Source organism: Dioscorea cayenensis, unplaced genomic scaffold (genome assembly GCF_009730915.1).
Source record: "Dioscorea cayenensis subsp. rotundata cultivar TDr96_F1 unplaced genomic scaffold, TDr96_F1_v2_PseudoChromosome.rev07_lg8_w22 25.fasta BLBR01001356.1, whole genome shotgun sequence".
In the NCBI taxonomy this organism is placed as follows: Eukaryota; Viridiplantae; Streptophyta; class Magnoliopsida; order Dioscoreales; family Dioscoreaceae; genus Dioscorea; species Dioscorea cayenensis.
In genome coordinates this window covers 94,096-109,414 of record NW_024087747.1, presented here as the reverse complement: position 1 = coordinate 109,414, position 15,319 = coordinate 94,096, and the positions used below count along the sequence as shown (strand labels likewise).

Sequence of the window (15,319 nt, the reverse complement as noted above, 5' to 3'; positions counted from 1 at the left end):
CTTTAAACAAAAAATCTAGTTGCCGGGTGGAGTATTTGTTGGAGAGTCCCATCATCTTAACTTTGGCCTCTAAGGAAACAATTTAGGTTGGGAATTATCCAAGCTTAGCACAGGTGGGTCATTGGATGGTTTAAATCTCCTAGCCACATCTTCTTCCCTTCCCAAAATCTCTTTCTTGTATTTTATGAGTTGATCAATCCCAAAGAGAGATGCTTGTTCCATTACTTTAGGGTTTGTTTCTTCTTTCTTTTCAACTTGAAAGAAACACATCTTCGACAAACATCCTTGTATCATTTCTAGCTCACAAGCATATTGCCCATTCAAACAATCCTCACTTTGAAAATAAGGTCATTCTTGCATCTTTTCAATTTCTGCAACAACATACTCATTTTACACTATTTCATCAATGTCGTTCTTGGCCACATCATGTGCGGAAGAAACTTGACTTGTTCAAATTCTTCTTGTTCCTTAGCAAGTGTGTCTAAAATATCTCCTATTTGATACTCAAGGTTTTTGATCGAGATTTCTTGATGTTTTAATGTAGCCTCAATGTTTTGGAAACATTGACAAGTACCCCTTGCTTATATCCCCCAAGTGCACGGGTTTGTCGAAGTAATAATCCCGGGTGAGCGGGGTCGAATCCACTGGGGAGTAGGGAATGAAAAATACTTAATTTGGTTCTTAGCTATGTGGAAAAATCAATAGTGATTGGTGTGAAATTGATTCAATTCTCAATAATAAAAAAGAAACAAGTGAGAGAGCAAGAATAAAGAAAAGGGTAAGGCAATCGATAAAGATGGGGTACTCGGATGATGCTTCACCTAGGAAAATCGTTTCAAGTGCAAGAACTCTCTCTATTATGCTTCCTAATCAATGCAATGGTGAGTCGTGGAAATCCTTACATACATAGTCCCAAATCTAAGGTCAACTATGCCTAACTCTATTCATGTCCCGGAGGAGAGATTAAGTAACCTCTCAACCTTGCACTCGAATAAAGTTGCAATGGGCTCTAGGGATTCCAAGTGATAAATTGCTTCCTAATTATAGACCTAACCCTTTGGTCCAGGCGGAAGGTCCCTAGCCACAATTAAGCCCTAGATACTAAGATCCCCTCAACGCTTCACTCCATTGCACGCGCAACTAGGCCCCAGCGGAGGTTCATCCCTTAGACCATTCACTCTATTATGGCGGCAAAGAACTCAAGGAACGGAGGTAGAATCTATCACGTCGGAGGGGAAAGGGGACGCTCTTATACCTCTCGACTCACCCTCTCAACCCTCTCCAACCTAGCTTTGTCTAACGCTCGTGGTGTGTCACTCACTCACAAGGTTACCAACAAGAACTCTCAACCCTAGTGTCACTCTAGGGGAAATGTTCATACAATCAGGCATTCAAGGTTGGAACTCACAATAAACATCAATTTATTGAAAGCATAATAAAGAAGTTCAATGAAATGAGTACATCCTAGGGTTCACAATCACCCAAGTACCCACTAGGGGTTTAGCTCTCCATGGAGCTAAGTACAATCAAAGAAATTGAATGTAAAAGCAATGAATCCATAAAGAAACCCCCTAGATGGTCGTGTCGATGGTCTTGTGGAAAGTCCTCTACTCGTCGTCCAAGGATTCCTTCGTCCGGTATAGGATACGCATCGATCGAAGCTCCCCTACCAACCTTCTTCCTAATGGAATCACGATGTCAGAGCCGTAGAACCTCTCCAAAACCTTAGCCAATACCCCTCGAAACCCCACCCGAAACCCTCTCACAAGTTGGGGAAAAGATGGAGAAAAGAATTCTGAAATCGGGGCAGAAATCGACTTTAAATAGGGCTGGAATCGGGTGACTACACGCCCGTGTGGATTCTCTGTTTCTCTGATTTCTCGGCCGGGCTGCTACAGTACTGTATAACACACTAGGGATTCAAAAGGATGTATCGGATTCCTAAGAATAGACCTAACCCTACCTCTAGGTGAAAAGTCCCTAACCCCCTACAAGGTCCCGATGGAGAAATCTCTCAATCTCACACCTCACACCAAATATAGTGGCATAAAGCTTAGGGAATACGGAGATAGAATACACCAATCGGAGGGGAAAGGGGAAGCTCCACTATCTCATAACTCACCCTCTCAACCCTCTTCAATCTTGAGGTTTTAACCCTAATGGAGACCTCTCTCTTACCTAGGTAAAAAAATCATGCAAACCAAACAACCATAAGATCAATAAAGCAAGCAAGCATTAGGCAAATAAGTTTATAACTTAACCAAACTCTGATTAAATAGAAACACAAAGAAAATCCACACAAGATTAGAATCCTAGGGTTCACAAGCCCAACCAGCCTCTTGGGGTTTCGCTCTCCATGGAGTAATATACAAAACAAACCATCAATGAAAGAAAGTATATAAAAACCATAGAAATAACCCCCCTATTTATAAACTGATGGCCTTGATAGAATGCTTCGACATCTTGATGGAATCCATTCCGAAGCTAATGTCTCAGGTGGCTTCCTTGATGTTATGACAGAGGAGGAATTGATCAAAGTTACAGAAAAAATGTCTCCTAAGCCGCAAAGACCTCCTCTCCAAACTTCAGTCGTTTCCCTTTTCAAGAGCCGCACAAAAGATGTCAAAAGAATAGGGTAAAATTGCTATTTATAATTAGAAATTCGGTTGTCACGTGCCTTCACGAGACTGTGTAAACAGTGGTTTACCACAGTACTGTTATAGTGATTTGCTACAGTATTTGTTTTTTTTTTATGCAGTACTCTTCATAAACACGGCTCACACACTCTTTTCTTAAGGCCACATGGTGGGCATATGTCCACGTGGTAGGTTATGAGTCTTCTCGTCATTGAATCATCATTGGGAAGCTCTTGCATTCTTCACACAAATAGGAACATGGGAGTGTGACTGCCTTTGTGCCCATCCAACTCACAATATAGCTTGAATTCTCTTGGAAGTTGGCACAAACCCCCATATACATGAGCTTCTCTTGTGTCTTGATCCATATATTTTATAAAAACTCCCAAAAATGGGCTTTCATAACCTATCTTTGCTTCCTTTCCTTCCTTCAAAGCATTCACAACCTATTTGTACAAAAGAACACCAAATACACTTCATGTGACATAAGCCATGGTAAAAATGATCCCCAATGCATATAAAACATATAGAGAAATATGTCTACTCAAGCACTTATAATCAAGTTTTGAAGGCACATTTTTGGAGTTTTTTTGTGCAACATAAGGATGAAGAAACAAGTGGAGCTTATACACGTGGGGGTGTGTGCCAACTTCCAAGAGAATTGATGTTAAATTGTGAGTTAGAAGGGCACAAAGGCAACCACATTCTCATGTCTCTACTTGTGTAAAGACTTCAAGAGCCTTCCTAATGATAATTAGATGATAAAAAGCCTCATAACCAACCACGTAGACGTGTGCCTGTCTATGTGGCCTCAAGAGAAGATTTTTGGAGCCTTGTTTATAAGGAGCATTATAGCAAAACACTGTTTACTCGACCGGGTCATAATTCTGCTTGGGTGGGTAGAAAAATCTGCAGCTAGCCCTAGTCGGTAGCAGTTGACCAGGTGGGGTTACGGCACGTGACAGACACGACTTGTTGAGTTTAAAAGGCAGATTTGACATATTCTTTATAAAACTTTTCACAGCTTTTAAGAGCCAAAGTGGCTAGGGTTTGGAGAGGAGGTTGTTGAGAATTTGGCAGGTGTTCTTCACAAACTTTGATAGATTCTTTCTTCGTCATAGCATTAAGGAAGCCATCGGCGACCTAGCTTCAGAGAGGAATCCTTCAAGATGTCACACAACCCATCAAGGCCATCATCACGGATTCAAGGGGTTTTTATTCCATTGTTTTTTATTGATTTACATTGCATTATTTGTTTTGTAACTTGCTCCATGGAGAGCCAATCCCTAGAGGGCATTTGGGCATGTGAATCCTATGATTTTATTCTTTATAATGACTTATAATAACGCCCTTGCGTGTTACCCGCAAGTGCACGGGTTTTGTCAAAGTAATAAATCTCAGGTGAGTGGGGTATCGTATCCACAGGGAGTAGGGAATAAAAATACTAAGATTGCTACTTAACTAAGTGAGGATGAACAATGATTATGTTGATGAAATGTAATGTAAACAAAAATAAAAGAAACAAGAACGAGAGGCACAAATAAGTGAGAGGAAAGACAATCGATAAAAGTGGGGTACTCAGACAATGCTCCCCTAGGACTAATGTTTCAAGTGCAAGACCAACTATTATGTCTATTAATTGATGCTTAATGAGTCGTGGGCATTCTTGAATACATGGTCCAAAACCTAAGGTCAATCGTGACTAACTCTATACTATGCCCAGCGGAGAAATCAAATAGTCTCAACACCTCATACTGTGTAAAGTTGCAAGGCGCTCTAGTGATTCCTAGTGATAAATCCGATTCCTATGTGTAGATCTAACCCTTTGGTCCAGGCGAAAGATCCCTAGTCACAATTAAACCCAGGTGTTAAAGTCACTTCAATGCTTCACTCTGTTGCTCGCGCAACTAAGCCCCAGGGAGTTCATCCCTTAGCCCTTCACTCTATTATGACCGCAAAAAACTCTTGGAACGTGGAGTTAGGATAAATCACATAAGAATGGAAAGGGGACGCTCCGCTACCTTTCGACTCATCCTCTCGACCCTCTCCAACCTTGCTTTGTCTAACCCTCATGGTGTGTCACTCATCCACAAAGATTACCAAGATGGTCTCTCAACCCTAGTGTCACTCTAAGGGAGAAATCATTCAACAGGCATTTAAGATTAGAACTCAATTAGAGACATCAATTAAGAAAAGCATAATAAAAGGTCAATGAAACAAAAACATCATAGGGTTTCCAAAATCTAAGTACCCAGTAGGGGGTTTAGCTCTCCATGGAGCAAGATACAATCAATAATGAAATCAAAAGTAAAAATAAACAATCCATAAAAACCCCCTCGGTATTCATGTCGATTGTCTTATGGAGTAGCCACTTCTGCTAAAAAGGTCCCCTTGTCCGGCCTAGGGCACACCTCGCTGGATCGATGCCGACGAAAGCTCCCTCAACAATCTTCTTCCAAGAGAAGCACGGTGTCGAATCCGTAGAACCACTCCAAAGACTTGGCAAAAGCCTCTCTAAACCCTAGCCGACGGTGTCCCAAAAGATGGGGAAATGTTGGAGAAAAGGATGAAAGATGGCCACCAAAATCGGGCTGAATCGCGGCTTAAATACAGCTGGAATCGGACATCCACACGGGCCTATGGATTTTTCACACGCCCCTGTGGCATATGGAATTTCCACACGCCTGTGTGGATTCTCTGGAATCCTAATTTTTGGCCGGGTATGAACAACAACTGCTAGAGTGATTTGCTACAGTGATTTGGTGCATTACCTCCTACAGTGCCCTCACCAAAACACTCTCGATTCCACACTTTTTATCGAGGCAACATAAACGGGCACACTTCTATGTCGTAGATCGTGACGCTTCTTTAATAAAAATTCTTATTGGTGAAGATCTTGCTATCAATGCACAAGTCTGAATACACAAATACGACTGCCTTTGTGCTCCTCCAACTCATTGTAATTGCTTGAATACATGGAGATTAGCACATATTCACGTATCTTTGAACCTAACTTGTGTCTTCGTGTTTGTTCCTTTCAAGATTCCACCAAATAGTGCATTCATGATCTACATGGGCTTCTTTTCTTAATACTTAGCTTCACAAACCTACATGCATGAAAGTATCACAAATACACATGTATTAGCGCTAAAACCTGATAAAAGTAATACTCATCGTAAGAAAAGAATACTTCGTATTACTAATACACAAGCACTTATTAAACTCCCCCACACTTAAGCTTTTGCTTGTCCTCAAGAAAAAATAAAACATTGAAGTATAGAAGAAGGAAACATTGAAAGTGTCTGGCCTTAGGTTCATCAAAATATGCAAGGAGAGCATTTTACAAGTATGGGAAATTTCAACACTTAATATGAGAAATTAGTGCTCTAGCTAAAAACTTGAATCAAAAAGGACAACAAACCCGAAATTGTACAAGTGTGTGTAAACTCACTCAATTCAACCCAAAGTATACTCCTCAAAGTTCTAAGTATAAGGGACTTATTTATCTACAAGACATAACAAACAAAGAGATGGTAGTAGCTTCACACGTCCTCTAACGTAGCCCTTTTCGAAGTGTCCGCTAAGATGGCTTTCACATTTTCGAGGTGGTAGCTCTTTCTATCGGGGTGGTAGCTTTCACTCATTCCATGAGATAGCTCTTTCTCTCATTAGGGCATAACTAGTATCCGAATTATGAGAGTAGCTTCATACTTCGTAGGTGGTAGCTTTTTCCACCCAAAATGCACAACTAAACAATATATCTTTTTTTTAGAAAGAAAAACACCAGAAATAAAACTAGTTAGTCCCTTAAACGCCGAACTTGAGTTTCCAAAAGAGTTTCATGACCGAGTGGTGCAACAAGTGTCAATCGGGAAAAGATTCATAGAAATTCAAGAAAAAACTAGAGCATGAGAATATTCAATGTTAAAAATTCTCATAAACTCAAGAATACAATCATTGCAATTAAGGTAAACCGCCATTGGCTACTTGAGCATGTATGTCAATCAAAACTTGTGTAAAGGACATGTGCAAAGTGAAACCCCCCTACCCAACACTTAAGATATACATTGCCCTCAATGTACACATGCAAGAGCAATATAAAATATAGCAATGAAGTAAATATGTGGGAGTAACAATTGAAACAATACTTCCTTGACTCCTAGTGTTGTATTTGATGGAGCTAAATCCTTGGGAGTGAAGTTCCAACAGGTTCTGAAGCACACACGGCCAAGTGTATAACACCTTGGTTGTGTCCATGACTAGTTCTCAATTCCCATATTGACAAGACCATCTGCATGCATACACAAAGGGATTTCGTGAAGCTCAATAAACAAAAACCAAATAAACTCGAGTATATAAAAGATAGAGCAATGGAATACAAATCGAGACAAAATAAAAGATAAACTCAGAAGGAGAATCCTTTCTGAGTGTACAAGTCTAAAAGATAGTGGAAAAGATAAAATACGAGAAATAAGAGAAATAAAAGAAAAGACGCTTCAAGCGTCGGTGTCATTTGGCGTCGGCTCTGCTGGTGCTGCTGGTGCTGCTATTAGTGAATCCGATAATAGTGATGCTAGAGGAGCCGGAGGGGTTCTCAATCTCATAATGAAAGGTGAGAACGCATCGTGCTCGAGTAACTACTGTAAGATGTCAAAACACGCCATCACCTTCGTGTGCTACTCAGCCTGTGTCGCGTGAACCTCAGTGATCTCAGTCCGTAGCACCCCTACCGCACTCTTGAGCCTCTCAAAATGATCATGAGCTCAAGAAGGAGAGAACATATGTACTAAGGGTGGCTCTTATGCTATAGGAGGTGCCTCGGTCTCCATCGGAGCGGACTGAGGCTCGGAGATAGGTTGAGAACCATCTGCATCGTCATCTCCTCCCTCTGCTACCTCTTGAGCAGGTGTAGCCAATATATACAACCTAGGGCAGTACCTGCGCACCAATCCCATCAATCTCAGTGTCTCTATACTGAGGAGGCAGGTACACTCGCCTTCTCGGCCACTCGAACCCAAGATGAGTCTAGTAATGTATGGGCCTAAGAAAAGGGCTCCTGCCCTGATGCCTCAAGTACTCGGCTACAATGTGTCCCAGATAGGTGTGCTCTGAACCATCAAATAGAGGTACAGAAGCTCCTGCGGCTCAGAACATAGGTATTGTCACCACGGCCATTCACCGATCTGCTCATAATGGCGTGCAAGTATCGATATGTAGGTCGAGAAAGGCACGTGACCCTCGATACCCCTGGTTCATACTAGCCCTGACCGCATAACACCCACACGCTCTCTTCGGGGTCAAGGAGCCATGATAATCTATCGGCAACTGAGCGTACTCCTCAATATCTGTGAATGCCTCCTCATACAGTCCTAACCGGATCAAAAAATATGTCACACTCATGTTGTAGTGATGTCCAAATGCTCTAAACTATATAGCATCGACACTGTCGAATCTAGCATAAGAACGGTCGAACTCGAATGATGACAGTACGTCGAGTGTAAGCACATGGATAGCAGGCTCTCTAATCGAAAGTAACTGTCTCCAACCTCCCACTTAGGTGAGATCCTCTACCTCATCCGCCAACTCATCTCCATGCTGTATATCTCTCAATATGCTTTTATCTAGGAATCGAGTCTATCCAAACCCAAGCTTCAACAATCGCTCAAACAGAGCCTGGTGCTCGGAGATAGTGAACTCTATGTGCTCCGTCTTAGGGAAGTGCTCTCTGAGACATTTTCCAGCCGCGGTCTTCATCCTAGATGCCATATTTGCAAGAATTAAAAGAAAATCGATCAAATAAGCTCATTGAATTAATGCTGCAGAAATCCACATGGTCGTGTAGGAATTCCACATACCCATGTGGAACCACGGAGCGTGAAAGCCACACAGCCGCATGCTAAAACTCCAACAATACATGTTAGAATCATTTCTAAACTCTTTCTAAACTTGAAATAGCCATCTAATTGTAGAAATGAAGCAACATTCACCATTCTAATTGATTAAAATCAGATATGATAAAGAAAAGAGAGAATTAAGCGTTACCGATGAAATGAAGTTAAAATTTTGAATTCGGCAGAAAAACTTGAGTAAACTTCTCTAAATCAATGGTGCGAGGTTGGGAGAGGGTTTACGAGTGTTCTCTGAGTGATTGGGAGTGTGAGAATGAAGAAGAACGAAGGGATTTTAAATAAAACCCGCGGCTCTTGCGTTTCTGTACATTCACATGGGCGTGTGGAAATTACCCACGCTCGTGTGACTCCACAGTAGAGACCCACAGGGGCAGACACCCGTCCCTATGTACTCTCAAGATAACACTCAATGCATTTGAACGCGACCACATGGGTGTGTGGGAATTCCACATGTCTGTGTGCCTGACCCATAGGGGCAAACGCACACCCTTATGGCTTCTTTGTCCACCCGAGAAAAACTATAAGTGTTTCATATGCCCATGCGAAAATTCCCTACGAGCATGGACATTCACAGGACCAACTCACAGGGGCACCCATATGCCCCTTTGTATTCTCGAGATGGAGGAGAGCTCTTCTTCAGAGATCCACACGGGTGTGTGAAAATTATCCAGGCCTGTGTGGTTATTACAGGGACATCCACAGGGGTGAGTCCACGCCCCTGTGTCTTCTCGAGAAATATCTCTAAGTCTCTGCAGGAAGACACACCCTTGCAAAAATTACCCACGAGCGTGTGACAGTCACAAGGTCGCTCACAGGGGCAAGTCCACACCCCTGTGTCCTCTCGGGATGAGCTCATAGTAGAGATCCACGGGCGTGTGGAAATTCCACACGCCTATGCATTTTCTCTAGATGATTTAGAAAAATCTACAGGCTCTGCAGAAAATTCCTCAACATGTAAATACACTCAGAGCATGCCTCTATGATGTAAAATATACCAGAGAAACATGCACAACATGCTCAAACGACCAGAAACTTTGCCAAACACATTTAAGTATATGTCAGCACCAAATAAACCATAAAAAAAATTCTAGCAATAGCATCTACACATCAAGACACCAACACATGAAGCCTTATTCAGGCAAACACTAAACTAAACACTAGAAAACAGTAAAGACTTGGGTTGCCTCCTAAGAAGCGCTTGTTTTACGTCACTTAGCTTGACGTACCTTGTCTTACCTCACGGGGGATGATAAATAAAGGTTTTCCTCTTACCCATGACTTGGAAGCATGATGAACATAGTCTTCTAAAAGTAGAGGGAGAGTTGTCGAGCTTGTTACCACTTGAGGGATCGTTACCCCAGTTCCATTCTTGCACATCCCCAACAGCCTTGGGGCATTTCTTGTGGCGTCTCCTTGCCCAATTCATCTTTTGGAGCATCTTCTTCATGAACCCCGGAGTAGATGGTACCTTCTCCTCTAGACCAAGCATCATCACCTCTTCATTCTCCACATCTTGGTCTAGCAATCCCTCATACTGGTCCGGATTCATCATTTCCTACACATATTCATCGATTAGTTCATTGGTAGTGTCAAGAAAATACGGAGTATCACCAAAGTCAAGAAAATATCGCATGGCTTCAGTAAGGCAGTATGTAAGCATGTCATCTCTAACCTCAGTGTTAACTCCCCGCCGTCCATATCGATAAGTGCCGTGGAAATGCTCAAGAATGGCCTCCCAAGTTGTATGTAGGGTTGTGGAGATAAGTATGGAAGAAAAAAGCCAAACTAGATCGTGAATGCACTTTGTTGATGAAATCTTAGAGTGAACAAACAGGAAGACACAAGTTGTGCTCAAAGACATATTCATGTGTGCCAACCACAGTTGTGCTCGAGGGTACATGTAAATTGGAGGGACACAAAGGTAGTCACATTCATGTGTTCCGACTTATGCAATGCTAGCAAGATTATCATCAAATGCAATTTTATTGAAGATGCAACACGATCTATAGCATGGATGTGTACATGTTCATGTGGCCTCAATGAAAGTGTGGATTCGGGAGTATTTTGGCGAAATACTGTAGCAAATCATTGTAGGAAATTACTGTAGCAGTTACTGTTCACAGGCCGCTTTGATTCCTGCAGATTCACACATGTGTGTGGAAATTCCACACGCTCGTGTGGATGCCAGATTCTAACCTATTTAGGTCACGACTTTAGCCCATTTTGAGAATCTTTTTCCCATGTTTTGCCCATCTCTTCACCATCTTTGGAGGCGCTCGCGGCTAGGGTTTGGAGAGGCATTGGCTAGGTTTTTGGAGTAGTTGTACAGCCTTCAACACCGGATTCTTTCGGAAGATAGTTATTGGGTGAGCTTTTGTAGGCATCGATTCGGTGAGGTGTGCCCTAGGCTTGATAAGGGAACCTTTGGAGAAGACACTGCTACTCCACAAGACCATCGACACAGACACTAAAGGGGTTTTATTCATAGATTGCATATTTTTACTTTCAATTTCATTATTGATTATATTTTGCTCTATGGAGAGCTAAACCTCGAGTGGGTACTTGGACTTGTAAACCCTAGGATGATATTGTTTCATTGACCTTTTATTATGCTTTCTTTAATTGATGTTTTTAATTGAGTTCCAATCTTGAATGCTTGTTGAGTTAATTTTCCCCTACAGTGATACTAGGGTTGAGAATCCATCTTGGTAATCTTTGTGGATGAGTGACACACCATGAGGGTTAGATAATGCTAGATTGGATAGGGTTGAGAGGGTGACTCGAGAGGTAGCAGAACATCCCCTTTCCCCTCTGGTGTGATTTATCCTACCTCCACGTTCCAAGAGTTCTTTGCGGTCACAATAGAGTAATGTGCTAAAGGACGAACTCCGCCTGGGCTTAGTTGCGCAAGCAACAGAGTGAAGCGTTGAAGTAATCCTTAGTATCTAGGGCTTAATTGTGACTAGGGTCTTTCACCTGGACTAAACGGTTAGATCTATATTAAGGAATATGGTTTATCACTTGGTGTCACTAGAGCTTTAAGCAACCTTATACAGTGTGAGGCATCACGACTGAGCGAATTCTCTGTCGGGGCATAGTGTAGGGTTAGTCACGATTGACCTTAGGTTTGGGACCGTGTGTTTTAAGATTTCCACGATTCATTAAGCATCAGTTGAGAAACATAATGGTTGGTCTTGCACTTGAAATAATAGTCCTAGGGTGATAAATGTTTGGGTGCCCCAATTTCTGTCGATTGCCTCTCCTAACTTTTATTTGCGCCTCCTTCTTCTTTTCTTATTTCTATTTTTATTGATTTTGTTCACACCACTATCGATTCATCTTCATTCTAGTTAAATAGCAATCTTTGTGTTTCTGATCACTATTCCCTTTGGATACGAATACCCACTCACAAGGGTATTATTACTTTGACAAACCCGTCCACTTGTAGTTCACACATAAAATGGCGTTGTTAGTGACTCTGAGCGGCTGCATACCCCCTATCTGGAGCATGCCTGCACATCTATCAATCAGACCATGCCTCCATGCAATCCTGGTAATGTGAGGACCAAGGAATATGGTCTCCAGGTAGGGGTCTTAAGACTAATGTCTCAATTGGCAGGCGAGTGCGTGACCAATGTGAATTGGCTCGCCAGTGAGGACTTGTGATTAGTGGAAGAACCTAATTGTATTATCACTTATGTGCTTGAGATGTTTGTATTTCATCTGTGTATCTCTAGTATGCTATATTTCTACTTTGCGAATAAGAAGTTGCTTTTCTCCTGGATTATGGAAATATTACAAGATTGTTTTATTGTTTGAGTGCTAGAAGTAAGAAAGTAAGAGTTGTATAGTAGAAAAGTGTTGTATACCATGTACAACACAGTATAAGAGGAATTAGGTTCACTTTAATTGTTAGCAGTTACCTGATTAAACTTTCAGAGGATTTTTGTTTACTATTAAGCAGATTTGGAGAAAGAGAACAGGTGTTGGAACAAGGAAGTGAAATTTAGTGATATTAGATTGATGCATGCTAAGGAAATTTCAAGGATGAAACTTTCTTAAAGGAGAAGGATTTCAATACCATGAACTTTTGATACCTATAAAAAATTATATTCAGAGTATTATCACAGTTACAGTCAAACTATTCTATAGAGCAGCTCTATTGAGAAACCCAAGTTGAAAGTTCAAAGAACTAAGTGTGAGACTTTATAAAAGATTTTGGGTTCACAAGTAATAAAAGGATTTGATTTGAAGTTCCAGAGATAAAAGACTGAAAGGCAATTTTGCAGTACTGTAGTAGTAACTGTAGCAATTCACTATAGTAAAGTACTGTAGTAGTTATTGTTCATAGCGTGCAGAAAATAAAGAGGCTAGAAATTCATACGCCCGTGTGGAATTTTCACAGGGGTGTGTGAAATCCTGATTTCAGCCCTTTAAATACCGCTTTGAAGTATCATTATGGGAATCCTTTTCCTATCTTTTGAAGAGAGTGCAGCTAGGGCTTGGAGAGGGTTTTACTAGGATTTCCTTCAAAGGAGAGTTATTGGGGGAACTTTCAACAGCATTGATCTGGCGAGGTGTGCCCTAGGCTTGACGGAGTTGTCTTTGGAGAAGTAGAAGCGGCTCTTCAAAACCATTACCACAGAAAGCAAGAGGGTTATTTTTATGGGTTGAGAGGGTGAGTCGAGAGGTAGCAGAATGTCCCCTTTCCCCTCTAATGTGATTTATCCTACCTCCATGTTCCAAGAGTTCATTGCAATCATGGTAGAGTGAAGTGCTAAGCGATTTTCTCTGCCGGGGCTTAGTTGCGTGAGCGACAGAGTGAAGTGTTGAGATATCATTAGGGCTGGGATTAATTGTAGTTAGGGATCTTTCTCCTTGACCAAAGGGTTTGATCTAGATTAGGAAATAGGGTTTATCACTTGGAGTCCTTAGAGCCTCAAGCAGTCGCACACCGTGTGAGGTGTTGAGAGTATCCCTTTCAACCAGGGAATAGTATAGAGGGCTAGCTACAGTTGACCTTAGGTTTGGAACCGTGTGCCTTTGAATTTCCACATCTCATTAAACTTTAATTAGGAAGCATAATATTAGCCTTGCACTTGAAACAATAGTCTCAAGGTGGGCATTGTCCGAGTACCCCATTTTACCATTGGTTATTCTTTACGATTACTATTGCTTGCTCTGTTTACTTCTCTTTTTATTTTCATTAATAGTTTGAATCACAATCACCAATCGATTTTCACTTTAGCTAAGTAGCAATACTTTTTGTTTCTATACATATATTCTTTGTGGATTCGACTACCCACCAGTTGGGTACTTTATTACTTCCACAACCCGTGCACTTGTGGTACACACATGCAAGGGGTGTGTCATATTTTTGGTGCTGTTGCCGGGAATAGGCATTTTAGAAACACTTATACTTTGCTATTTTAGCTATTCATCACTTGTTCTATTTCACATTTTCTTATTCTTCCATCATTTTTTTTGTTTTTTTTTCTTGATTGCAGCTCCGGGTTATGACCCTAGGAAACCCTTCAACATTAGTTGAAGGTAATCCAGAAATTGAAAGAAGGATACATAAACGGGGAAAGAAACCTATACAAGAACAGTTTAATCAAGCTGAGATAGAAGTTGAAGGGTCTGTCAATATGGATGAACAGCATGAACAATAGAGGACATTCTCAGATTATGCAAGACACACAGCCCTTGGCATACAGTCCAATATTGTGAGGCTACCAATCACAGCTCAGAACTTTGAGCTTAAGCCAGGCTTCATCCAAATGTTACAGCAGCCAGCACAATTTAATGGTTTGGCCGACGAGGATCTAAACAACCACATTGAGAAGTTTTTAGAAGTGTGTGACATGCTCAAGATCAATTGGGTCATGGATGATACCATAAAATTGAGGGCATTCCCATTTTCCGTGAAGGGGAGAGCGAAACAATGGTTATATTCACTGCCTCGAGCATCGATCACTACTTGGGAGGACATGGTGGAAGCTTTCTTTGCTCGATATTTTCCTCCTAGAAAGTCTGCAAAGCTCAGGAATAAAATATCCTCTTTTGTGCAAGTGGAATTGGAGTCACTTTTTAAGGTATGGGATAGCTTCAAGGATCTCCAGCGAAAATGTCCTCAGTATGGGTTCCCCGAGTGGATAATTAGCCATACTTTCTACAATGGTTTGAACCCAAGCACGAAGCAATTACTTGATGCTGTAGCAGGAGGTACCTTAGGTAGTAAAACCCAAGAGGAAGGCCGACAGCTCATTGAAGAGATGGCTATGAATAGTTATTGGTGGAATACCTGAGACAAGAAGAAGGTAGCTGGACTTTATGAGATTGATGCAGTAAAATCATTAGCAACCCAGGTGGAGTCCTTGAGCAAGAAGTTAGATACTTTAACTTCTCCTAGAGTGGCAGTAGTGTTGAGTTGCAGCGTGTGTGGGTGTGGACATTCTTCATCTGATTGCCCGATTTTTTTTTGGTGATACAACTTCTGTGGAACAGGTGGATTTTGTAGAAAATACAATGAGAGTTCAAGGAAATCCGTACAGCAATACCTACAATCTGGGGTGAAGGAATCACCCAAACCTTTCTTGGGGTAATCAAGGGCAACAGAAGACTTTTGCACTACCAGGTTTCCAACAACAAGCCCCAAATATGGAGAATAGAGTTTCAGGGTTGGAAAATAAGATGACCGATTTGGAGAAAGCTCTAATAAAGCTTATCCAATCTTTAGACATAAGATTTTAGTCAGTAGAGGCCACACTTTGC

General features: G+C 41.5%; 1 non-coding gene across 1 annotated transcript; it reads right to left on the bottom strand.

Annotated features, from left to right (window-relative positions):
• Positions 1 to 14,583: 14,583 nt before the first annotated feature.
• LOC120256254 lies at positions 14,584 to 14,690 on the bottom strand. The gene has a single exon (XR_005535245.1). It is a non-coding gene; the product is annotated as a small nucleolar RNA R71 (small nucleolar RNA).
• Positions 14,691 to 15,319: the final 629 nt, after the last annotated feature.